Source organism: Chlorocebus sabaeus, chromosome 8 (genome assembly GCF_047675955.1).
Source record: "Chlorocebus sabaeus isolate Y175 chromosome 8, mChlSab1.0.hap1, whole genome shotgun sequence".
NCBI lineage: Eukaryota > Metazoa > Chordata > Mammalia > Primates > Cercopithecidae > Chlorocebus > Chlorocebus sabaeus.
Window position 1 is genome coordinate 538,714 of NC_132911.1, and position 27,815 is coordinate 566,528.

The window sequence follows — 27,815 nt, forward strand, 5'->3', positions numbered from 1 at the left end:
ATATGAAAGTACAGACATTCACCTAAATTTTCCTGAAATTATTTAAAAATTAATTTGTCATTGGTAAGAGAAACTTCCAAACATCTCCATTTTACAAGTGTCATTATCCACATTTTCTCTAAAATATTCAGAAGTAGAAAAAAATATATAGATTAAAATAGCTCATATTTTTCAAATTTAAAATAATTGTTCAGTAACTGGGAAGAAAGGTTTACACAAATTGGAAATTCTGTATGTATATAGAAATTAATAAGATGAGAAAATTATGGCAAATAGTAGGGGGCTTCAATAAGTTCATGCAAAATAACAATTATGAAAAAACTATGCATGAACTTTTAGCTTTTGCATCAAAACACAAATATGCTAGTTTATTTTAACTTTTTTTTATTTTTGAGACAGGGTTTCACTCCTCTCACCGAGGTTGCAGTGCAGTGGAGCAATCTTGGCTCAAAGTAACCTCTGCTTCCCAAGCTGAAGCGATTCTCCTGCCTCAGCCTTCCAAGTAGTTGGGACCTTGTCTGGTTAATTTTTGTATTTTTTGTAGAGGCTAATTTTTGTATTTTCTGTCGAGGCAGGGTTTTGCCATGTTGCCCAACCTCCCAAAGTGCAGGGATTACAGGCGTGAGCCACCATGCCCAGACCTGTTTTAACATATGTGAACAGGATTTAAAACATCAGTCTGAAAAGAGCCACGTGAATTCTGCCGAACTTGAATTCTGCCAAACCTGAAATAAGAACAAACATCAAATTTATGGTGAAGCTGGGGTACAAAAAACGGTGAAATAAATTATTCTTTATGAAAAATCTATGGGAAAAATGACCTGAAGGATCAGTCGTTTACAAACGGATACCTGATTCTAAGAAGAGGTAAGACAATGTTGAAAATGAAGCCCACAGAGGAGGGGCATCCATTCCAATTTTTGAGAGAAAAAAAAATTGTTTCTATGCCCTAATTGAGGAGAACTGACAATTAACGAGAGATATTATAGCCAACACCACAGACATCTCAATTGGTTCAGCTTACACAATACTGACTATAACGTGAAAGTTGAGAAACTTTACATTTGATGAGTCCTGAATACCCTTGTGCCTAGATCAGCTATGGACAAAAGCAGAGCTATTAGTGACTATTTTGAACAAGCAGAATCAAATCCTGAAGCATTATTTTGAAGAATTATAACAGGGAGTGAAATTGACTTTATCAATAGGATCCTGAAGGCAAAGCACAATTAAAACAATGGCTACCAAGAGGTAGAAGTGCTCCAGTCAAAGCAAAAGCAAACTTCTCAAAAGCAAAAGCCATAGAGGTTTTGGGGATGCTCAAGGCATTTTGCTTGTTGACGTTCTGTAGGATCAAAGCACCATAATATTTGCTTAGTAGGAGAGTTCTTAGAGAAAATTAGCAAACACTTTTGCAGAAAAGTGCCCTGCAAAGCTTCACTAGAGAGTCCCTCTGCACCACAACAACACTTCTGTTCCTTCCTCTTGACAAACACCAGTAATTTTGAAAGAGTTTTCATGGGAAATTATTAGGCATCAACATTACAGTCCTGATTTGGTTTCTTCTGACCTTATTTTTCCTAATCTTGAAATAACTGTAAAGGGCACCCATTTTTCTTTAGTTAATAGTAGAAGACTGCATTGACATGGTTAAATTCCCATGACCCTCAGTTCTTTAGCAATGGATTGAATGGTTGGGATCATCCCTTAATGCAGTGTCTTGACCTCAGTAGAGATTATATTGAGAAATAAAGTTGATATTTATATTTTTATTTTTAATTCCATTTTTCACTGACATTTTTAAATCCCTTCACAATTCGCGTTTGTCCCAAAGGTATTTAAATTTAGAAATCATATCAAGTGAGGTTGGTGCCACAATGGCCGAATAGGAACAGCTCCAGCCACCAGCTGCCAGCGTGAGCAACACAGAAGATGGGTGATTTCTGCATTTCCAATTGAGGTACCGGGTTCATCTCACTGGGGCATGTTGGACAGTTGGTGCAGGACAGTGGGCGCAGCCCAACGAGTGAGAGCCGAAGCAGGGCAAGGCATCGCCTCACCTAAGAAGTGCAAGGGGGAAGGGAATTTCTTTTCCTAGTGAAGGGAAACTGTGACACAAAACACTGGAAAATTGGGTCACTCCCACCCAATACTGTGCTTTACCAAGGGTCTTAACAAACAACACACCAGGAGATTATATCCCATGCCTGGCTTGGAGGGTCCCAAGCCCACAGAGCCTCTGTCATTGCTAGCACAGCAGTCTGAGATCTAACTGCAAGGCGGCAGTGAGGCTGGGGGAGGGGTGCCCACCATTGCTGAGGCTTAAGTAGGTAAACAAAGCAGCCAGGAAGCTCGAACTGGGTGGAGCCCACTGCAGCTCAAGGAGGCCTGCCTGCCTCTGTAGACTCCACCTCTGGGGACAGGGCATAGCTAAACAAAAAGCAGCAGAAACATCTGCAGATGTAAATGTCCCTGTCTGACAGCTTCGAAGAGAGTAGTGATTCTCCCAGCATGGAGGTTGGGATCTGAGAACTGACAGACTACCTGCTCAAGTGGGTCCCTGACCCCCGAGTAGCCTAACTGGAGAGCCTAACTGGGAGGAACCTACCTGGAGCGGACCTCAAGCAAACTCCAACAGACCTGAAGCTGAGGGTCCTGACTGTTAGAAGGAAAACTAACAAACAGAAAGGACACCCACACCAAAACCTCATCCATACATCAACATCATCAAAGACTAAAGGTAGATAAAACCACAAAGAGGGGGAAAAAGCAGTGCAGAAAAGCTCAAAATTCAAAAAATCAGAGCACCTCTCCCCATCCAAAGGAACGCAGCTCCTCACCAGCAACAGAACAAAGCTGGATGGAGAATGACTTTGACAAGTTGAGAGAGGAAGGCTTCAGTTGATCAAACTTCTCAGAACTAAAGGAGGAACTACGAACCCAGCACAAAGAAACTAAAAACCTTGAAAAAAGATTTGACGAATGGGTAACTAGAATAACCAATGCAGAGAAGTCCATAAACGACCTGATAGAAATGAAAACCATGACACAGGAAGTACATGACAAATGCACAAGCTTCAGCAACCGACTTGATCAACTGGAAGAAAGAGTATCAGAGATTGAAGATCAAATGAATCAAATGAAGCAAGAAGAGAAATTTAGAGAAGAAAGAGTAAAAAGAAATGAACAAAGCCTTCAAGAAATATGGGATTATGTGAAAAGACCAAATCTACATCTGATTGGTGTACCTGAAAGTGATGGGGAGAATGGAACCAAGTTGGAAGATACTCTGCAGGATATCATCCAGGAGAACTTCCCTAACTCAGCAAGGCAGGCCAACATTCAAATTCGGGAAATACAGAGGATGCCACAAAGATACTCCTCAAGAAAAGCAACTCCAAAACACATAATTGTCAGATTCACCAAAGATGAAAAGAAGGAAAAAATGTTAAGGGCAGCCAGAGAGAAAGGTTACATTACCCACAAAGGGAAGCCCATCAGACTAACAGCAGATATCTTGGCAGAAACTCTACAAGCCAGAAGAGAGTGGGGGCTGATTGTCAACATTCTTAAAGAATTTTCAAACCAGAATTTCATATCCAGTCAACTAAGTTTCATAAGTGAAGGAGAAATAAAATCCTTTACAGATAAGCAAATGCTGAGAGATTCTGACAACACCAGGCCTGCCCTACAAGGGTTCCTGAAGGAAGTACTAAACATGGAAAGGAACAAACAGTACTAGCCATTGCAAAAACATGCCAACATGTAAAGACCATCGATGCTAGGAAGAAACTGCATCAACTAACGAGCAAAATAACCAACTAACATCATAATGACAGGATCAAGTTCACACATAACAATATTAACTTTAAATGTAAATGGGTTAAATGCTCCAATTAAAAGACACAGACTGGCAGGTTGGATAAAGAGTCAAGACCCATCAGTTTGCTGTATTTAGGAGACCCATCTCATGTGCAGAGACACACATAGGCTCAAAATAAAGGGATGGAAGAAGATCTACCAAGCAAATGGAAAACAAAAAAATGGCAGGGGTTACAATCCTAGTCTCTGATAATACAGACATTAAACCACAAAGATCAAAAGAGACAAAGAAGGTCATTACATAATGATAAAAGGATCAATTCAACAAGAAGAGTTAACTATCCAAAATATATATGCACCCAAATACACGAGCATCCAGATTCATAAAACAAGGCCTTAGAGACTTACAAAGAGAGTTAGACTCCCACACAATAATAGTGGGAGAATTTACCACCCCACTGTCAACATTGGACTGATCAACGAGACAGAAAGTTAATAAGGATATCCAGGAACTGAACTCAACTCTGCACCAAGCGGACCTAATAGACTTCTACAGAACTCTCCACCCCAAATCAACAGAATACACATTCTTCTCAGCATCACATTGTACTTATTCCAAAATTGACCACATAGTTCGAAGTAAAGCACCCTTCAGCAAGTGTAAAAGAACTGAAATTATAACAAACTCTCTCTCAGACCACAGTGCAATCAAACAAGAATTCAGGATTAAGAAACTCAATCAAAACCACTCAACTACATGGAAACTGAACAACTTGCTCTTGAATGACTACTGGGTACATAACGAAATGAAGGCAGAAATAAAGATGTTCTTTGAAATCAATGAGAACAAAGATACAACATACCAGAATCTCTGGGACACATTTAAAGCAGTGTGTAGAGGGAAATTTATAGCACTAAATTCTCACAAGAGAAAGCAGGAAAGATCTAAAATTGACACCATAACATCACAATTAAAAGAACTAGAGAAGCAAGAGCAAACACATTCAAAAGCTAGCAGAAGGCAAGAAATAACTAAGATCAGAGCAGAACTGAAGGAGACAGAGACACAAAAAACCCTTTAAAGAAGAAAAGAGAGAAGAATCAAATAGATGCAATAAAAAATGATAAAGGGGATATCACCACCGACCCCACAGAAATACAAACTACCATCAGAGAATACTAGAAACACCTCTACGCAAATAAACTAGAAAACCTGGAAGAAATGGATACATTCCTGGACACATACACTCTGCCAAGACTAAACCAGGAAGAAGTTGAATCCCTGAATAGGCCAATAGCAGGCTCTGAAATTGAGGTAATAATTAATAGCCTACTAACCAAAAAAAGTCCAGGACCAGAAAGATTCATAGCTGAATTCTACCAGAGGTACAAAGAGGAGCTGGTACCATTCCTTCTGAAACTATTCCGATCAATAGAAAAAGAGGGAATCCTCTCTAACTCATTTTATGAGGCCAGTATCATCCTGATACCAAAGCCTGGCAGAGACACACCAAAGCAAGAGAATTTTAGACCAATATGCCTGATGAACATTGACACAAAAATCCTCAATAAAATACTGGCTAACCGAATCCAGCAGCACATCAAAAAGCTTATCCACCATGATCAAGTGCGCTTCATCCCTGGGATGCAAGGCTGGTACAACATACTCGAATCAATAAACGTAATCCAACATATAAACAAAACCAAAGACAAAAACCACATGATTATCTCAATAGATGCAGAAAAGGCCTTTGACAAAATTCAACAACCCTTCATGCTAAAAACTCTCAATAAATTTAGTATTGATGGAACGTATCTCAAAATAATAAGAGCTATTCATGACAAACCCACAGCCAGTATCATACTGACTGGGCAAAAACTGGAAGCATTCCCCTTAAAAACTGGCACAAGACAGGGATGCCCTCTCTCACCACTCCTATTCAACATAGTGTTGGAAGTTCTGGCCATGGCAATCAGGCAAGAGAAAGAAATAAAGTGTATTTGATTAGGAAACGAAGAAGTCAAACTGTCCCTGTTTGCAGATAACATGCTTGTCTATTTAGAAAACCCCATCGTCTCAGCCCAAAATCTCCTCAAACTGATAAGCAACTTTAGCAAAGTCTCAGGATACAAAATTAATGTGCAAAAATCACAAGCATTCTTATACACCAATAACAGACAAGCAGAGAGCCAAATCATGAATGAACTCCCATTCATAATTGCTTCAAAGAGAATAAAATACCCAGGAATCCAACTTACAACAGATGTGAAGGACCTCTTCAAGGAGAACTACAAACCACTGCTCAATGAAATAAAGGAGGACACAAATAAATGGAAGAATATTCCATGCTCATGAACAGGAAGAATCAATATTGTGAAAATGGCCATACTGCCCAAGGTAATTTATAGATTCAATGCCATCCCCATTAACCTACCAATGACTTCCTTTACAGAATTGGAAAAAAACTACTTTAAAGTTCATATGGAACCAAAAAAGAGCCCGCATTGTCAAGACAATCCTAAGTCAAAAGAACGAAGCTGGGGGCATCACACTACGTGACTTAAAACTATACAGCAAGGCTACAGTAACCAAAACAGCATGGTACTGTTATGAAAACAGAGCTATAGACCAATGGAACAGAACAGAGCCCTCAGAAATAATACGACACTTCTACAACCATCTGATCTTTGACAAACCTGACAAAAATAAGAAATGGGGAAAGTATTCCCTATTTAATAATTGCAGCTGGGAAAACTGGCTAGCCATAAATAAAAAGCTGAAACTGGATCCCTTCCTTACTCCTTACACAAAAATTAATTCAAGAGGGATTAGAGACTTAAATGTTAGACCTAAAACCATAAAAACCCTAGAAGAAAACCTAAGCAATACCATTCAGGACATAGGCATGGGCAAGGACTTCATGTCTACAACACCAAAAGCAATGGCAACAAAAGCCAAAATAGACAAATGGGATCTAATTAAACTAAAGAGCTTCTGCACAGCAAAAGAAACTACCATCAGAGTGAACAGGCAACCTACAGAATGGGAGAAAATTGTGGCAATCTACTCGTCTGACAAAGGGCTAATATCCAGAACCTACAAAGAACTCAAACAAAATTTACAAGAAAAAAACAAACAACCCCATCCGAAAGTGGGCAAAGGATAAGAACGGACACTTCTCAAAAGAAGACATTTATGCAGCCAACAGACACATGAAAGAATGCTCATCATCACTAGCCATCAGAGAAATGCAAATCAAAACCACAATAAGATACCACCTCACACCAGTTAGAATGGCAATCATTAAAAAGTCAGGAAACAACAGGTGCTGGAGAGGATGTGGAGAAATAGGAACACTTTTACACTGTTGGTGGGACTGCAAACTAATTCAACCACTGTGGAAGACAGTGTGGCGATTCCTCAAGGATGTAGAACTTGAAATACCATTTGACCCAGCCATCCTATTACTGGGTATATCCCCAAAGGATTATAAATCATGCTGCTATAAAGACACATGCTCATGTATGTTTACTGCAGCACTATTCACAATAGCAAAGACTTGGAACCAACCCAAATGTCCATAATGACAGACTGGATTAAGAAAATGTGGCACATATACACCATGGAGTACTATGCAGCCATAAAAAAGGATGAGTTTGAGTCCTTTGTAGGGACATGGATGTAGCTGGAAACCATCATTCTCAGCAAACTATCACAAGAACAAAAAACCAAACACCGCATGTTCTCACTCATAGGTGGTAACTGAACAATGAGATCACTTGGACACAGTAAGGGGAACATCACACACTGGGGCCTGATGTAGGGTGGGGGGAGGGGGAAGGTATAGCATTAGGAGGTATACCTAATGTAAATGACAAGTTAATGGGTGCAGCACACCAACATGGCACATGTATACATATATAACAAACCTACACATTGTGCACATGTACCCTAGAACACAAAGTATAATAAAAAAAATCATATCAAGTGTGAAATAAAGAAAATTATATATAGAGAGGGAGAACAGAATCTATAAATATGCATATTTGTGTACATACATCCATATACATACATATGTGTGTGCATGCAGTAATTTTATTCTCCTAAAGCAATGCCTCTGCCTTCCACCCTCACTGTACATGTCCTAGTCCTGTGATGTCCCTAGAACTGAGCACTTGATTTCCTTCTCTGCCTCCCACATGAACAGGGAATAGAAATGGAAACTACACTCTGTGGTTACTGTTGTGAAAATACATGTCCCCCACAGGCTAGTTTTGCATCTTACATTCCAGTTCCCATTGTGAAAAAAGCAAGCAACAAACAAAAACTACAAAAGAAAAACTGAAATATTTGAAAGTCTAGAACCACAGAGGTTCCGGATTCACCCACCACCCACAGTGACCTCCGCCGCCCTCCAGACCTGAGGCAGTTGCGCCTGAACAGCCTGCCTCTTCACCATCCATGAAAAGAGGTGACCTTAAACTTCAATAGATTTTACTCTGTTCAAAAGGAACCAGGTCAACATTCAAAGTCAGTGGTCTGGCAACTCTAAACTTTGGCCAGAAAGTATTGGAAACATTTAACGTGCAGTGGATGAAGCAGCCTGGCCCCACTGCACACAACACACTCGTGGGGACTCAAAGAAGGATACTCAACATCCGCTGGGTGAAAGTGAGGACAGACCCAGAAACATGGGGGGTAGGGGGGTCAAACCAGGAAGGCTCAGGCCCTGACCTCCTCCTAGGCCCTGCCCCTCCAGAACTTGCAGTTTTTTCTGACCCGGAAGTGGATTTCACTGATGGAAAAGAAGTTCAGTATTTCTGGTCCAGCCCAGTAAGCTGCTCCCGTCGCCCAGCCTTCCACACCCCTGCAGACGTCACAATGCCTACTCCCACTAACCCCACAAGGGAGCCATGCATCTCCTAGAGACGGTCCTTGGCCTGCAACCCCGCGATGGGGTCCAGGGTCTGTGTCCATTTCTGGTTAAAATTGCTCTAAGGCTGGTCACTGTCTTGGCCTTCCCTGTTTCCCCTCTGTTTACTTCTCCCCTCCTCACCCCATATGAAGTTTTTACTCAGGAGATGGATTATCTCCCCTCTTGGAACATCAAGGACACCACCAGGACACCGCACTGTCTCCTTGACCCTGGGATTCTGCAGACCTCAGTCTTCCTCTGAGGTCCCCTCCCTCCCCACCTCATTTTTTCCATCCTTCTGGGGCCTGGGTCTGCTATACCTCAGGCTTTCTCTTCAGTCACAGACAGAAGGAGCCCCCTTCATCCTTGGGCTCTGGCCACAGTTCACCTGCTGCAGGACACTCAGTGGCTTTCAGTAGTTCATCCAGACATCCAGATGGAAGTGAGATTTCCTGGAAGAAAAGCAGGACCCCAGAATTACACTGAATTCTAACACAAGAGCCCAGAGTCCCCTTCTGCAGGAGACATTAAGCTGCAAACACTACATAGGCACTTAATGCTCAGCTGCCCTTTTAACATCTGGTCCAGTTGTATCCCTCCTCCTTGGAATATCTCAGAAAATATATCTCCACCTAGAGTTGTTTAAACGCATCATCCTATGTGATTCCAGACCATCGGGGGTACAATGGGTCCTCACCAGAACTTCCACTCTGCTTGGAAGACTTAGAAAATTCTGAGGCTGCTCAGAGGGTCAGATTCCCATTTCTGTGTTCCAGAAAAACTTCAGTCTTCCCCGGACAAGTGAGGAAACAGAAAATGTCTAGTCTCTGGCACATCTTTTGCAAGCAATGGCGGCTCCCAGGAACCAAAACTATCAATGAATATATTTTTGAGACTCTGGTCAAAAGAAGAGTCATTCTGCAATTTCAGGTAGGATGGAGTGGTTCTGTGGCTCCTGAGGTGATTTTGAAAAGATCTGGACCCTCACAAGAACCACGGAGGACATTTGGCATTTCCAGACCAGGAGGAGTGACTGATGGGCCTCCAGTGTTACTAGGAAAACGTTTTGTTGGACAGCTTTGCTTTGGCTTTCAGGCCTTCACATAGGTTGCTTAGATCATGGAAGTGCTTCTGCATTTCTGCACAGGCTCAGGATGCCTTCTCAAGTCGTCCCTGCAATTATGAGACAGTTTCTGTCTCCAGAGGTCACTTAGAATAACACAAGAGGCTTCACCTTCAAAGGGACACCAGACAATATAGCCACAGTTCAGCCAAGATTATCTGTGTTTACATACCTGTAAAGTAACACTCCTAGTTACCTCCATTAACGTGGACGTCTTTCATGAATAGAGAAACTCTAGTGATTGTTATATAACAGCTGCCACAAAAATTAACCAATAAAAATAAATGATAAATGAAAAATATTTAACAATTATGATAGTGAACGCAATGACCTAAATAGTAAGAATTTGAATACTGGTGACAATATGAACATAAGGATACAAAAATCAATGTGGAGATTCTCCTAAATATATGAAAAGTTCACAAATTGGGTCCTCCTTGTGTAATTTGGAGTCAGAGTCAAAGAATTTCACTATGAAATGTGTTCCATGATGGCAAACATGAGAAACAGGTGAAAGGAAAGCAAGCCACAGGAGAGCATGGGCTAATAGGACCACTTGTGTGCAAACCTCTCTAGTCAAGGACTACCAGCCAGAGGTGAAGAGAGTTTGGCTTGTGTATTGCCTACCACTGGGCACACAAAAGCTTTCAGTAGTGCAACCAGATGGCTGGTTTGGCCTGGCTCCCTGCAAAGAAGACATGTATCTCATCCCCACCAGCCCATCAGTCCTGGAACTCAGAATCCTACATGCAGTAAACATGAAGCTCCAACTCCATAGCTGACTTCACCTCCTTACTGTCCTTCTGCCATCTGGTGTTTCAGGTGCTCTCCAGATCTGGACTTCTTGGCTCCCCTACCTTTATCAAGTGAAGTCAGGATGTATCATTCTCAGAGTTCTCCTGCCAGTCCAAGGTGAAATTCACCAATACAGGCATACCCTGGATGGACTTTCTTGGAATATTTAGAAAACAATGAGTTTGCTCAGGGGTGGTGTGAGCTCTAGGAGTAGAGTTACGGTTTCCCATGGAAACCTGAGAGGACTTAGAATAGTCCCAGAGGCCTAAGCAGTCCAATCTGCCCTGGAAACATCAGGAATGATATACTTGGTCTTCCTGAGGCTCCAAATTTTTCTAAATAAACTCAGAGGTTACAGAACCATTTTTCTCTCAGGAACTGAAGTGGAGTTATTTGCCTTCTACCAGCATCTCACTTTTTTTATTTTCTAAGTTAGCTTTTGAGCCCAGAAGTAGATATTCCTTGTATTTGATTTACACAGGGAGCTTCCTAGAATGCCCATGCGTCTGGATACTTTCTGCATTCACTCAGGTATTCACAAAATGCTGCAGTTCTGCTGAAAATCTATGAGATGAAGAGGGCTCATATGGGAACAATGTCACAGGCTTACAGGAATATGCTCTTAAATACCAGCTTTTTAATTATTCTCTTCATTAAAATGACATTTATATCACACCATTATGATTGCTATTAATGTTATTATTATGTGGGTACAGTTCTTTATCATGGATATATTTGTGGTAGTTATTATGCAATGTTGAATAATTTTTTTTTTATGTTCTGAAGACTGTTGAATTTGCTGAAGATGATTAAAAGACAACCTTAAAACATACATACCACAGCAACCCAAAGACTCCTACTGTATCACCTGGTGTCCTGTAGAATGGGCTTCGTGAGTTATTCTTTTATTTTTTTGGGCAAGTACCTATTCATATCAGCATAGGAGATGGATGAAGTGCACCCTGGTCTTGCCATGGGCTCAGAAAGAATTCATACATATGCTTTATGTGCTAGCAACTCTATGTGTAGGCCTGTGAGCCCTAGAATGCACTTTCTTTCACCAACTAGTCCACCTAAAAGTTTTCTAAGTCAAATTCCCCCTCCATGCTTGGATAGGTCATGAATGGTTTTCTGTTACCCACCTAAGATGAAGGGATACTGCTAAATCAGGTTTGTGGCCAAGAAACTTTTACCTGGAGTGGCAGGAGAGGGACTACCTGTTCACCAGAGTCTCTGCAACATTTTCTTTTTCTTCTTCTTCTTCTTCTTTTTTTTTTTTTTTTTTTTTTGTGATACAGTCTCGCACTGTCGCCCAGGCTGGAGTCCAGTGGCACAATCTTTGCTCATTGCAACCTCCGACTCTCAGGTTCAAGCGATTCTCCCGCCTCAGCCTCCTGAGCAGCTGGGTTACAGGTGCATGCCACCACACCCCCCTAATTTTTGTATTTTTAGTAGAGATGGGGTTTCAGGCTGGTCTCAAACTCCTGACCTCGAGATCTGCCTGCCTCAGCCTCCCAAAGTGCTGGTATTACAGGCATGAGCCACTGCGCCCAGCCTCTGCAACATTTCCTAAGTCAGAACAGTAGTTTTTTGAACCACCTTTTCAGTCAAAGAACTCATGAAAAAGTCCTCCAAGAACTTGTGACCTTCTGGAAATTGTCAAAATCTCTACAGGTGTCCAGAGTCATCCAGAGCTGTATTGCAAACCATTGACTGGGTTCCACCATTAGTAAAGCAAATGCGAAATATGCCATGCCCACCAAAAAGAATCCAGAAACCATGGTATTTAGCTCTTTCCATCTTTCTTGCCTCCTGCAGGTGGGTGAGTACTGAGTATGATGCCCTCCTACAGCCTCTGGAGGACATGCCAGTGCCTAGAGGTACCAGTAGAGAGGGGCCATGAAAGAGCAGATGACAGTCAGGTGGCTGGGAATGACATTATCCTGGGGTTTATTGCTTGTCATGAACTCTGCCACTGGGCAACATGTACTGGTCTGGACACGTAACTTCTCTGGATCCCTGTCCCATCAGCCAGCTATCTTATCTCCTGAAAGCTGGTAGGTGTTGGTCAGCATGGTGTTACAGGACCAGGGTTATATTTACATTCCCTCTTAGGCTGAAACACCAGAAGTTAACACAGGAGTCCCCAGGTGTGCACATGCCAACCTCCAGATTGTTTTTCTTCTCGTTCTAGATGTTCATCCTTGCTTTCTGGGACTTGAAATAACCCTACACCACCAAATATTTATGCCTATTATACACTTAGGGAAAACTTGTATGTCCCAAGTCTATAGGGTTAGTATTATTATCAGTATTATAACCACTAGTACTAGTATCATGATGATCATCATTTCTGTTAATATTCATCAATATTTTTATTACTACCATTGTTAATATGAATTTTTCACTATTGTACAGCAAGGAATATAGTTTATCCATTCACAAATGGTTTTCAGTTACTAAAGATGACTACAAGGCATGCTCTGCAGACATATACACACACAGCTGTCCTGGAGACCAAGCTTTGCCACCAATTGCTCTTTCATAAGATGAGCTCCCCCAATACCCATCAGTTTTTCAGGACTCGACCTGAGCTGGTTGGGCTAGACCTGGAAAAGTTTCCTATTCTCAGCTGCACCCTGAAAAATTTTAAAGACTCTTCAGAGGCCCAGTAATAGCTTTTGGCAGCTTCCAAGACCAGGGAGGGTTTCTTGACCATTCAGAGCCATTCAGATATTCTAAGTAAACTCAAGGAACCAGAAACCCAACTTGCAGTCATGAAATACCAGTGAATGGCCTCTGTGAGTCTCTTCAAGTTTTTCAAAGATAACTGCCTGGAAAGGCTGGCCAGGAAGTCACCCAACCCCATCCCTCTGCAGGATGTTCTATGTCAGCCAGGGACGCAGTGAATTGCCATTGAACAGAAGGGAGGAACAGAGACAGCATGCCTGAGCTTCTGGAAACATTCTAAGTGCCCTTGTTGGCCCAGAAAAGACTGGTGCTGCCATACGAGGCACAGATATGGCAACTTAGCCACTTTAGGAACCACACAAGGTTTAAAGGCTCCCAGGAAGTCCAGGAAGGGCAAACATGGCCTTTTAGAGCCATCAGATTTTATTCTAAGTCTACGTGGGAGACAGTGCACTGGCTTCATAAAAACATCAGTGGAGGTGCTATCACTTGCCCCAGTGTCCGGTCTTTTCCACCTCATCTCAGAGCCAGGCAGCCACCATTTCCCAAAGCTGCTGTGCAATGAAAGGGGAATATTCTAGGTGCTCTCCTGTGCCCATGAAATTCTGTGGCTGCACTAAAGGCAGGGGTTGTCCTCCGGAATGCTCTTCAGGAATCTGACAACACTAGTCAAGATTAGAGAAGTTCAATTCAACGTCATACAAAACCAATCACAAAAAAAAAAAAAAAAAAAAAAAAAAAAAAAAATGCATAGTGAGACAAAATGATGAACCCACCTGCTAATAATCATGAATGACAATAACAACAATGATGATCTTAGTGATAATGCCACCAACACTGTTAATGGCAATAACAATAAACCTGGGGTAATGGGTGTTAGGGTCCCGATTCACCGATGTGAAGGATGGCGCCAATTTCTGGCCTTACAGAAATAAAGAAAAAGTAAACAGCTGAAGGAGGAGGAGGTGAACCTGGAGCTCCCGCCGGCCTCTGGGCGCTCCTTGGTGGAAGGAGAGGGACTTGGTCCTGAGCCTGCCCAGGATCCACCCGCACCAGAACTCGGGAGTCCCAGTCCCTGGATGGGCTCAGTCCCACCCAGGCCAGACGCCCCAGAGCCCCGAAGCCCGGGTCCTCCAGCCCTCGCTGCCGCCGCTCCTTGCGGAGCCCGGGCCCCCCGCGCCACCTCAGCCTCAGTGCGGCTCTGCGAGGGCAGCGCCAAGGATGCTCCGGGCCCAGCGGGGGCATCCGGCCCCAACGGGATACTGACGCCCTGAGGGCGCGGAACAGCGCGGCCTGTGCAGGGCCCGCCATATTGGGCCTTGCAAAAAGAGCGGCCTCTTCAACGCCCCCACCCGGAGAGGCCCCAGCCCCAAGGCCAGGGCGGCGGCGCCTTCCTCACCCTGGGTAAAGAAAACTCAGGTCCTCCCTGGAGACCCGGCTCGCCGCGGCAAGCAGACCGCGCATGCGCCCTGCATGGCCGGAACGATGGGTTTCATTGCCCTCTGCCGGCCATGAAGTGGCAGCACAGGACGTTTGGCCTTTACTGCTTAGCGGTGGACCTGAGTCTGAATCACTGAAATTCAGGTATGGATTATTCAGTACCTTTCTTTTGGAAGATCAAATGGAAATTGAGTACGATATCTTGTGCTTTAATTAAAGAAGATGGGAATAAAGAAACAAATTCGAAAGTTAGTATACAAAAGTCGATTGATTCCCTCTATGTGAAGGGAAGAAGAGCTTGAATAAGAGAAGCATTCTGTGTTATGCTTTAATACTGGAGATCTGCCACCATGCACTTGTCAAATCCCGTAGAATTTCACAGCACAAATAGTACATCTTAATGTGGCTCAGGACTACATATAATGTCAGCCACAGTTTGAGGGTAAATTACATGTTTAATTAAATAGATTAAACAATAAATAATGTTATGAGCTCTACCTGGACACAATCCTTGCCTCTCCAACCAGTTTGCCAAGGGCTTGAATTTCTTGCTCGTTATCCTCACACTTGACATAAACCCTGGCTGCTGAGTAAAATCAATCACTTGTGGAGATTTTTTAATATAATTATGTGTCAATTTCAACCATGGATAAGGCCATTTAGCCTTAGTAAGGCCTATCGTATTAAGATTGTGCCTGTTTTGCAAAATTTCAAGTCGTCATCCCACTTATTATTCAGGAAAAGTTTTCTCTTGAGTTTTAGGTTCAGTACTGAGGCTCCTCAATGGACAATACATTTTCCAATTCTGAGGACAAGGCAGAGGAGGCCCCATCTGTGAGAACTTTCATTTTGCTTCTGGAAAAGTACATTGAATCAAATATAGGAAAGGCTTGCATGGTGGCTGACAGGTTCGGCTGTTTTAGCATGCTGGCGTTTTATCTTCTGGACAGAAGTAAAAGGAACACAACTGTGTCTGTCTCTGTGTAATAACTCAGGACTTACCTCAGTAAATTCTGGGGTGTCATGAGATGAACTGCTACCTCCACTTAGAGAGGCTTCAGGGACAAAATTTCAAGAGATTTCTGAGGGATAGAAGAGCAGGGCTGCCTTATTCTCTGATCCCAGGTAACTACTCAGAGACACAGGCAAGGGCTGGGGACACCCAAATGCATATACTAGGTGTCTTTGATCCAGCCTCCATTTCCTTGCTAAATCTATGCAATGACACACTGAGAAATCTGGCAAGTGGGGCTGAAGATCCCTGATGTGTCAGTTCTAGGGTTGGATGGAAACAAGTGGTTTTCGTGGACATTGAAGTAAAGGGAGGTGAGCTGTGAGGAAAGAACCGTTGAAGACTGGGGAGACTCAGAAGTTGGGGTAGAATCTCGACCCATAAGCCAAGGAGTGCAGATGCAAATCGATTTGTTAGGGTGAAAGAAGGACTTCACCAACACACTAAGTTTTTTCAACAACCGATTGTATTCTTTCAACATTGTAAGTATTGATCTTTTGGAAATGTTTAATGAGATTTCTTATATAATTCTGCATTCAATTTATGCCCAGGTCACTTTGCTATTATACGTTTATGTGCTGCATTTTTATGAATAGACATTTTCTCAAATTTCTGAATTATTTTGCTAAACTATGTGTTAAGAGTTTTTTCTAGAGGTCTACCTTCTTGACTCACTTTTCTGATGAGAAATCTATCAGGTTTCTCCACAGTAATTTTCAAGTTTGATAGCTCCTCAATGTGAGAAACTTAATGTCAAATAAGAAATGAATTACCCCTAAAGAATCTTCTCCTTTCAAGATGCTAACCATGTTTTGTCCAGTGTGAAATCTCACATGTGCCACAAGCGTTTCTCTGTGAAGAAAGGATTTCTCATGATTTTTCAAGGCATAACTTCTCCAGTAAGAAGTGTTTGGTATTCCAAGAGAATTCATTGCCCTTGGAAAGACTTTCCCTTCTTATTTAGCTTATAAAGGATTTCCTCTCTTATTTTCCATTTTAGCAGCATTTTATCACTGTGTTTTCTTGTGAACATCAAGCCTAGTGCTTGGCTGAATGTTTATTCACAGAAAATACAAATAAAGGGTTCATCCAAGTAAAGTTTTCTTACGTTATTTGACAACAAATTGCACATAAAAACATTTTCACACTGAACGCAGAGCTAGAGATTCTCTACCTGAAAGTCCCACACGTTTTAAGTTATTAAAACTGTTGCTGAAGACTTTTAGTTTATTATGTTGACAGTTTCAGCTCTCTCATGTCATTTATGATCAGATCACTAACAAGTCTTTGGTACATACGTGTCGTACAATTTCTCTTCCATATGAATTTATTGATGAGGACTGAAGAATAAAGGTAACCGAAGTAACGTCCATGTTGATTATAGTAATTTTTCAAAATGTGAGTCCTTTGGCATGTTTAGATGTTACAACTGCAGCTGAAGTCTCTTCCATATTCCTTACATTCGTCATTCCTAACACCATGTCATCTAAAGTCAGAATATGTTCTGAAGACATTTATCATTTTCTCTCCAGGGTGAATTTTCTGATGTTATTTAAGATTAGTACACTGACTGAAGGCTTTCCCACATAAATGGCATTCACATGGCTTTTCTCCAGTGCATGTTCTCTCATATCATCTAAGGTCAGAAGATAGACTGAAGGCTTTCCCACATAGAAGACAAGCATGTGGTTTCTCTTCAGTGTGAATTCTTGTGTGTCCTCTAAAGCCAGAGCTTTGACTAAAGACTTTTCCACTTTTATCACATTCATAACGCTTTTATCCAAGGTGAGTTCTCTCATGTCTTCGAAGGTTAAAGGATTGAATAAAGCCTTTCCCACACTGATGACACTTATACGGTCTCTCTCCCCTGTGAGTTTTCTCATATCTTCTAAGGTGAGAACACTGAGTGGATTTTCCACATAGATGACATGCATATGGCCTCTCTCCAGTGTGAGTCATCTTGTGCCATCTAAGGTGAAAACAATTAGTATAGACCTTTTCACATATATTACATTGATATGATTTACCTTTAGTATGAATTTGTTTATGTGGTTTAGGGGAGAACTGATTACTAAGGGATTTTCCACACTGTTTGCTGACGTAGGGTTTCTTTCCACTCTGAGTTAACAAACACTGAGTCATTGTGGAACTGTGAGTGCAATCTTCTCCCAAATCATTACATTCAAAGGGATCCTCCAGAATGAGAGAGTTCTCCTTTAGGGACAAAGATTAAAAGCTCTTAATGATTTACCAACATACATCTATACATTCATTTCACCACCTTTGAATCCTAGACCAACCATTCAGTGGTAGAGCCCAGTTGTAATCTTTCCAGTGTTCCTTGTGTGAAAGGAAATTAAATTTTGGCACCCCAAACTCATTGAACCAAAGGGAAAAATCAAGCTGAGAACAGGGTCACACAAACCTGCCTCCCTCTTCTGGTTCCTAAATAATATGGCTACAAGATGAAAAGCTACATGCCTCCCCCATATTTTGCCCACAAGGAAATTCCTCATGAGCTGTTAAAGTTACACCATGGCAATGCAAACTGATAGCTTGTCTTTACAGGCGCAGTCATCCCCAGTTCACCAGACACAAATGCATATCCGATTGTTTCCCTGCCCAATTTTGCCTATGTTGTCTTATATAAAATGCAGCTCTCCTGCATTATTCCTCTGCCTCATTTGTTTATGTCATCTTATGTAAAAAAATCCAGATTCACTGAGCCAGAAAAATGCACGAATTACTATTTTTTTCTACCCACCTTTTGCATGAAAATTGTGTACTTCTCAATATCCCACCCTTTCCCCCTTTAAATTTAGAGAAAATCATCTTTGGAGAAAGGTATACACCTGTCCCCCAGGTGCATGTCCTTAACTCTGGCAAATAAATTTCCTAAAATGATTGAGACTTGTCTCGTCATTTTTCTCGATTGACACTTGCATACACGTTATCTCCTGCAGACACAGATATTTTCTCTTTTGTATGATCCCAACTGCAGAGCTTTTCCATTAATTGTGATGATATCAATATCTTTCAAAGTCTGAGCATAAGCAATGTCTATGCACTTGTTCTATTTTAAAGATCTCATGTTATGGTTTAGAGCACAGGTCACTTTATTCATTGAATTCAAAGTATCAAATTTTCTTTTGCTTAGAAAGCACTTAATGCCAGCCTAATTACACTCAGGTGACTGTGCGTCATTACTAACTTAACCCATTACCAGGTGTTTAACTTAGATGACTGGTGTACACAACTATAAAACTCACCATTGACATAACGGTGGATGTGTCTTTTCTGATAGGATGCATGGATATCGTGTGTTTTTTCTTAAGGGCACTTTCCTTGTCTGAAATAATTGAAAAATAAATTGTTACCTTGGTATTATGGTAATTGAAAAACCCCAAGGCCGGTTTATTTTTTTTCAAAAATTAACACTTAGCTGTGACAAATGTGTCAAATGAAGAAAATCCTTCAATAGAAGAAACAGATTGTACAGCGTCAGCAATTAGAAAAGGGTTTTACAATTAAAATGTGAAAAGAGTTAAAATGGAGATGTCTTCACAGGGGTATCGGGAAAAGAGGCAGCATGTGACAGTTTAACCCCAACAAGTACATGAATTATCCTTTTCCCGAAAGTAAAAGAAAAGGCAAGAGGACACAAGAGTAGCATCTGACATATGAACAAAATGATAATAACATCTAAGGAATTCTGCTCCAGTAGCTTAACCTACATTTTAGAAATTACCACTCATTTGATAAATCTGCTAATTAATATTTGACTGATATTATTCATTGACAAAGCACCTCCTCCTATTAGAGCACAGGACCCTGTTGCTTACCCAGATTCTGGCCTTGCAGAGATTCTCTTCCTTCCCGCCAGAGCTCTTTTCCTTGCTCCAGCTGCAAAGTTATATAGGATTTGCTTATCTGTACCCTGTTAGTGGAAACAGTACATGTGTTTTGAGTTCACTGTCAATAAATGTGCATTATCACCAACTGTAAGGCAGGCCACCGAGGAAGAATAAAAACAGTGAAGGTCAGCTCAGGCCACAAGACCTAGAACGCAGAAAACTCCCCAGGATTTTTCTGACCCAACGTGAGACTAGAAAATAAATCCAAACGAAAGGTCCATCAGGAAAAGAAAATTTAAAACAGTCAGGACCTATGAATGCTGAGTCCATGCCTAAGTTCCAAGACACAATGCGTAATACACAGTCTTTTCAGAAAGAGATTAATTAAACCTCTGCACAGTATGTTTATTATTATTCTCATGCAGAACAAAAAAAAACATTCGATTTACAAAAATAATTGGTGTTCTATACAGAAAAGATATTGCTATTGTTTTTACTAATTGGTCTCAGCCTAAGCATAGCGACTAAAGCAGAAGAGTTATTTAGAAAATATTTAATTTAATACATTGAAAATATTCATTAAGTTCCCAGGTGTGTTCTGAGTATTAGAGACTGAGTACCAAGGAAACCATGAAATCCTTGTCAAGATTACATTGTAATTGAGTGACAAACTAAATAAAACGAAATAAAATAAAATAAAATAAAGATATTTCTTTCAGACAGATTTAGAGAGCTCAAACTTTTTTCAGATAAGATCTGTGAATCAGAGGAGATTAGAGTGAGATATGGGGAAGCTGTTCCAACACTTATTGAATGAATGAGTCAATGTGTGTCTACATACGTATGTGAATGTTGAGGGACTCACCGAGGGATACCAGGTGACTGATGTTTGCCAGCATTATCTCTCTGTACAACTTTCTCTTGGATGTGTCCATCATGGCCCACTCTTCCTGGGTGAAGTCAATAGCTACATCTTCAAAAGTCACTTTGTTCTAAAACATCACAGACATTTTAGTTTAGACAGAGAATCCCTTTTAATGTCCAGAGGAGGAAGGCTGAGATGACATAGGTAGGAGCTGGGTATGCAGAACACTCAGTGTTTTAGGTTCCAGCCAATTCATTCTCAATACTAAGCTGGTATCTGCCTTTCAGATTCACTCACAGAGACATACCCACTCTTAATCCATTAAACTTTCCTATGAAGAAATATCGCATGAGATGTGGCATAATATAGCCCAGATATTTTTCAGTAATGTGTTAATCACCTGTACATAACTGATTATAAAATTTTCACTTGAACCTTCATAAATAAAACAAATTTACCATGAATTTCAAGTAAATTACAGATTTGTCACAAGGCAAATAACCATGATTTACTACTTTTTAAACATGACCGTGATTAAATGAATTATTTCTCTAGATAAACCACAGGTTTTTCACCAATCAAATGGTTAAAAGACCTATTATGTGTTTTGAATAATCTAAAGAAGTAATAGAAAACATGTTTCCTATCTAGCAAATATTTATTAAATACAGGTCATTGGTCCCTTATTCATTAAAAAGTTAGAAAGTGATGAACCAGACTCCAGCATTCTTCAGAACTGAACAAGTTTTACGCAGAATATAGGATTCAATTCATACATATAGTCACTCTAATGTTATGTAATTCAGGTGTTCATGACAAGGCTTAAAGACAGTCCAGCCGCACAAGACAAGACCGCTGAGGCTGCTATACTGAGGAAGTCTTAGTCTGATGATTCCTGTCATATGAAGCCTCCTGTTCTCTACTTTCTCTGGGCAATCCAAACATCAGTTATCACTGCCTCTCTTTTAACTTTACCTTGTCACTTGGCTTGTTCAAGGATAAAAAGGCCTCTTTACGGTTTTGTTTTTTTCTAACCAGCCCTTATAGAGTATTTCCACAGAACCCTAAATTGTACTATATCTACAATATTCCTTCTCCTGAGTGTGCAACCATAGTTAAGTAATTGTATTTCTTATATGTTACTTTCAGTTACCAGAAGGCAAAAAGGTTAATTATCAAAAGGTAAAATGAATGGGGATAAGAATAATAATGACTTCTTTAGTTGTCCTTTTGCAAAGTTTTTAAAAGCATAAACATATTTTATCAAACTCTCCTTCTTCCTCAACACTGTGCAGCTCTTGCCCAAGGCCTATCACACGGGATTTATTGAACTCAGCTCCTAGAACATCAGCCTCATTATTGGGCTGTGATCTTCTGCTCTTCACGCATCTCTATTGCCTGCATTCATCACAATCCTAAGTGTATTTCAGCCAATGGGACAGTTAATGGGTCAATTATTGCCCTATGAGGTTACAGGATGGATGGAAGAAAAATACATAAATGAGATCTCTCATGTCTTTTTTTGTAAATAGCCTGCATAGGGGCTGGAATAAAGTAGTGTAATATTAGAAATTATATTGATAATTTAGGAATCTTTGACACATGATACCCAACCTAGAGTCCTGAGAAAACTTAATTGGAGGCCAGATACCTGAAAGTCTCCTGATTGCACTTGGAACACCCAGGCTGGGTGGATTTTGCATCATAAAAACAAACAAACAAAAAAGAATAAAAATGAAACACCCATGCAAACTGGAGAAAACTGCCCATTTGCCAGCAATATGGATATAATTTCAGTAGAAAGAGGCATCCCCTACTCACTAGTGAATGCATTGTCAAGAACTCAGTTTCTCTCTGTCTTTTTCTGGATTTCCACTTGCAGACACTTCAGGCACTAAGAAAAGCTGAGGTTAGAGAGAGAACACGTGAGACACCAGCCTTGTACATAATTTTCAGACCAACCTGTGATGAAAAGCCAGACCTTCACTGAAGTGTGACACCACCTGCACCACAGCCTAACCAACAGACACAAACACACAGAGGCCTCTCCTCTTTTCCCACGGTCAAAATTAGGAAGCCTATGACTATGGTTTCTGACAAAGAAGGAACACAGATATCTTGTGAATGAGAACATCAAAAGCACTGAGTTTTGTATGTTAATTGACACAAGTCCAGATATTCAATTCCCTCACGGATTTTAAAACAAAGGGATCCCTGACTCCACCCACATGTGGAATATGATTTCTACCTGTAGATAAACACTGTGGGATTTCTCAGATTTTATTATCCCAGCTTTATGCCCTAGCAATGTTTCTCCAACACCAATCACAGCCTTCTGAAGCCTTACTCGACTTTTACTTTCTCTCAATTTCGACTTTTGCATTTCCCCTTGGAACTCGGAAATCAATCAAGAAAGAATCTGTTTTAGGGTCAAGTGCAGTTGCTCTCGCCTGTAATCCCAGCACTTTAGGAGGCCAAGGCAGGTGGATCACCTGAGGTCAGGAGTTCGAGACCAGCCTGGCCAAAATGGCGAAACCCCATTTCTACTAAAAATACACAAATTAGCTGGGCATGGTGGTGCTTGCCTGTAATCCCAGCTACTCACGAGGCTGAAGCAGGAGAATTGCTTGAACTCAGGAGGCAATTACAGTGCGCCAAGATCCTAACACTGCACTCCAGCAAGGGCGACAGAGCAAGACTCTCTATCACAAAAAAAAAAAAAAATCTGTTTTAGGATGGGGATAATCAATTCAGGAATTTATTTCACTTGGAGGGTCAACACTCCCATCCCGCTTATCTAGCCCTTAAAATCCCCTGCATCAGAAATTCGCAGCAGTGCCCTGGGTCATGGTGTTTCTGTCCTGTGTATACAGTCACAATCCTCTGGGATGCTCAGAAAATACAAAATGACTTAGGGCTGAGAGAAATTTAGCAGCTCAATCTGATATTTTACTAAGGTGGTATCTAAAATTTTTGCAATCATGGTTTATATTAGTCTTTGTTAGTTGCAATATCTCTGATTATCATGATATATATTTGCTGAGAAATACTGACGTTCATATGTATATTCATACATAGATATGTAGGTATACAGATGGATATGTTTATATGAACTCATGTGTTTGAGATGGGGAAAACATGTTTGTATTATTTCCCTGCTAAAAATACAAAAATAATTAAATATATTTTATGTACAAATGATAATTATGTGTCATAACAAAAAATTAACTGACCCATTTGTACATGAAGTCCAGGAAAAATAAAAAGGGTAACTTTGTATTAATTGTGACATTGTGCTTACAGATATACATAAATTTCCTTATTTAACCCTTATAATAACCCTGCTGATTGTAGTTTACCAGTTTAATAAATAATCAACAGAGTTTGACAAATATGACAAAATTACAAAACTAGAAAATGACACAGAAATACTTTTAATTCTATTCTGCCTTGTCACTGCCTCTTCTGGTTTTTTTTACAAAATTACTCCCCTAATCAAGGTTCTCTATGATTCTGGGGACTCCAGGATTCAGACCCCAGTTCCCAAACTTCACTGTGTCTATTTTTACTGACACATTTTAATGCACATTTACAGACTTCAACAAGCACTTTTCAATATCAACTTTTTTCTTATTCCTTGGACTATTTCCTACATCTGTTCATCAAGACTCCAGTAACATATGACTCCTTCTGCCTGTCCCTTCCATGAATGTACCTGACAGTACATGTATTATGTAGTCTATAATTCAAGCAGAACAGATATTCCTTCAAAACAATAAGGTATTAGAGAATGCCTACAAAGCTTCAGTGAAACCAGCTGTAACCCTTACTATTATTACCATGTAAACTCTTCCTTGAATATCAAAATAAGATGTGGACCTTAGAGAATATTTGTGTGTGATTATAACCCAAACATGAACTAAAAGTAATTTAAATGGTCATATACAGACTGTGCCAGGGACAAAAAAGGACAAATATTATAAGAAAATTAAAACACACTTATTTCCTAACGGACCCTTGTGTGGAATCTATAAAAACTATTTCAAGATATAGAGATTAAATACATTTCAAAACACATACATACACAAGCAATCTTTAGGATAAATTTTTTTAAACTTACATTATGGGTCTAAAATTTTCATTAATTCATGGAAAAAATGTATTGACAAACTTCTCACCAGAGCAGGAATAACAACTTACGTATTTGGTGACTTCAAGATGAGAGTCTGCACAGCTTAGTATCTCCCTCCGGATCTCTCTCTCTCTCCTTTTTTGTTTTTTGACAGAGTTTCGCTTTTGTTGCCCAGGCTGGAGTGCAATGGTGAAATCTCAGCTCACTGCAACCTCCACCTCCCAGGTTCAAGCTATTCTTCTGCCTCAGCCTTCCAAGTAGCTAGGATGACAGGCATGCACCACCACGCTTGGCTAATTTTGTATTTTCAGTCGAGACGGGGTTTCTCCATTTTGGTCAGGCTGGTCTGGAACTCCTGACCTCAGGTAATCCACCCGCCTCAGCCTCTCAAAGTGCTGGGATTACAGGCGTGAGCCACAGCGCCCGGCCCAGATCTCTTAAAAAGTCATGAGGAAGGAGCCATTCTGCATCCTCAATATTCCCTTAATATTTTAAGGACACTCATAACAACTAAGAGGCTGACTTGTGACTTCCTAGCCCTTTCAGGGCTATTTAGACACACCTTAGTGAAGTATTAGGAATGCAGTATTAGGTCTCAAGTTCCTGGACACCAAAACCATGTTCTCCAACAGATCTTCAGTAAAAATAGCTGATGTCTATATTCTTTTGCCTGTCCTTTCCCTTCCTTTTAATTCAGAACAGCGGTCTCGAAAAGTGCTATTTAGATTCTATCAATTCTCAACACCAGCACTATACAGTGTTGAGTAACATCTCAGGTGCTAGGGAAACAGCAGCCGACATTCTAGCAATGCACAAATAGAAAAGCAAAGATCACCACAGAGTAAAAGAGAATAGATTTTTTAAAAGTATGAAATCAAAATGAATATATATCAGATTACACTATAAATGGAAAATTCTATTATCTTGACTGGATGCAAGTCAAAACCTCTCATGGCTTCCAACATCCAATATATTCAAAGCAGTTCAGGAATGGTGAAAGTGGAATGGAATTTAAAATTATTCTAAGGTTGCATGTGTGAAAGCACCATGCCCTGAAACAAAATATTTATTTTTAAAGTGCATAATGAACACTGTATACAAAGTTTGTGTAACAAGAGAGAGAAAAAATCTCACATTTTTAAAAAGGAATATGCAACATATTTACATATAATAAATTAAAATTAAACTAAAATAACAGCAATGGAAGACACAATCTGACCTCTGAAAATCAAGGGAGAAATCTCTTTTAAATAAAATTGGCACAATTTTTAAAGTAAGTTATGAAAAATAGTAATACCTAAATATAGTATGTAAAAGTACCAACACAATAAAGCTAAAACAATATCCGTGGAAAAATTATTTGCTGTACATTATTTTTTAAAAATGATCTAAGTACGTTCCTCAAGAAGGTAAATGAATGAAATTTAAAAATTGCCTGAGAAAATCTGTGAAAGGAAATGAGTATAGAGAAGCAGAATATAATTGACTGGAGGACGGGAGAGGACAAAGATGACTAAGATGGCGCATTTCCAGGTTCTTCATCACCAACTTAACCGCGCACGGGAAAACGCAGCCCGCGCCCGGGAAAAATACAGACCAACTGCACAGGCGCAACATGGCGTCTGATCGAGGAAACCGCAACTTACCTGGCGGCACCTACGGAACACCCCCGGCACGCCCGTGTCCCACCTATTGCCCTCCCACTCCCAAGCCTTAGACACAAAAGCCGCTCCCGGCAGGCGCGCGGCGCGAACTTCCTCGGCCCCTCCTCCTGTGCAGACCTAGGAACCTCCACCGCCAGAGACCGGTGAACTTCGCCCTTTCTTCCTTCACATTGGCTAGCTAATACAGTTTCTTTTTACCTTGCCTACTTGCTTTTTCTCTGGCGCCTGCTCTGGTGGTCACATAAAACAAATCAATAATTTAACTATAAACCACACAAACAGAATTTAAAAATAAGGCCGGGCGCAATGGCTCATACCTGCAATCCCAGCACTTTGGGAGGCTGAGGCAGGCGGATCACTTGAGGTCAGGAGTTTGAGACCAGCCTGACCAACATGGAGAAACCCCGTCTCTACTAAAAATAGAAGAAAAAAAAAAAAAAAAACAGGCGGGCGTGGGGACACATGCCTGTAATCCCAGCTACTAGGGAAGCTTAGGCAGGAGAATCACTTGAACCTGGGAGGCGGAGGTTGCGGTGAGCTGAGATCACGCCATTGCACTCCAGCCTGGGCAACAAGAGCAAAACTCTGTCTCAAAGAAATAAAAAATAAAAATAAAATAAAAATAAATGGCAGCCAACATGCCCAACATGATTTTCTGTGATGAAAGAAATTCTCTGTATCTGCATTGTCCAATGCAGTAACTACCACACATATGTAGTTACAGAATTTCTAGTTTGGCCACAAATTTGGCTATTACTACTAAGGATATGCCATTTAGTTATTTAATTATAATTAATTTACAGTTTATAGCCACATGTGACTAGTAGTTACTCTATTGGTCAATGCAGATCTAGAATCTTGGAGAAGGCAGTTAAAATAATGAGATATGGTCAAAACAAAAATGGAAAAGGCACACAGATAGTGAACACAGAATATGAGAATGTGAAGGAACAATTCACACAGTAAAGTTTAATAATGAGATGCTGCCTTGATGGGACACATGTCTAATGATATTCAAGGCTTGTCTTGTTACAGGTAGAAGAGCAGGAGCAGGGCAGGAGAGGGCTCTTCCCCTACCCACTAGAAATGTCAGGTGATGGCCTGTTCATGATCACTTTGCCTCTCTAAAAATGATAATTAGGCAGCACCAGAGAGAGGCCAATTCCTGGTGGTTTACACCTGTTAACATCAAAAATGTTAATTAAATGCAGACTCCAGGAAGAAGCAACTTCTTGGGCATTCATGTTAAGAGACAAAAATGACAAAGTATAATCTTCCGGGGACACACTCCACTGGAAAAGGAAAGAAAACTTCAGATGGACATGCATGTAACTCTCTAAACACACCGGGCATGCTCAATTCCAAAGGGTAAGGAAAGCACTGTGCATGCCAGAAACTCTCCCTAAAGGAAGAATCATGGGAAAGACGCAAGCCCATCCCAGGATCAAGGTAAAAGGCCCTTCTCTTTTCTCTCTTGGACCTTCAGGCATCCACTTGGGTC

The 27,815-nt window shown here is 40.7% G+C and overlaps 1 pseudogene; it reads right to left on the reverse strand.

The window, feature by feature from the left end:
• Positions 1-16,243: 16,243 nt before the first annotated feature.
• On the reverse strand, positions 16,244-26,362 carry LOC119623688 (zinc finger protein 705D-like; annotated as a pseudogene).
• Positions 26,363-27,815: the final 1,453 nt, after the last annotated feature.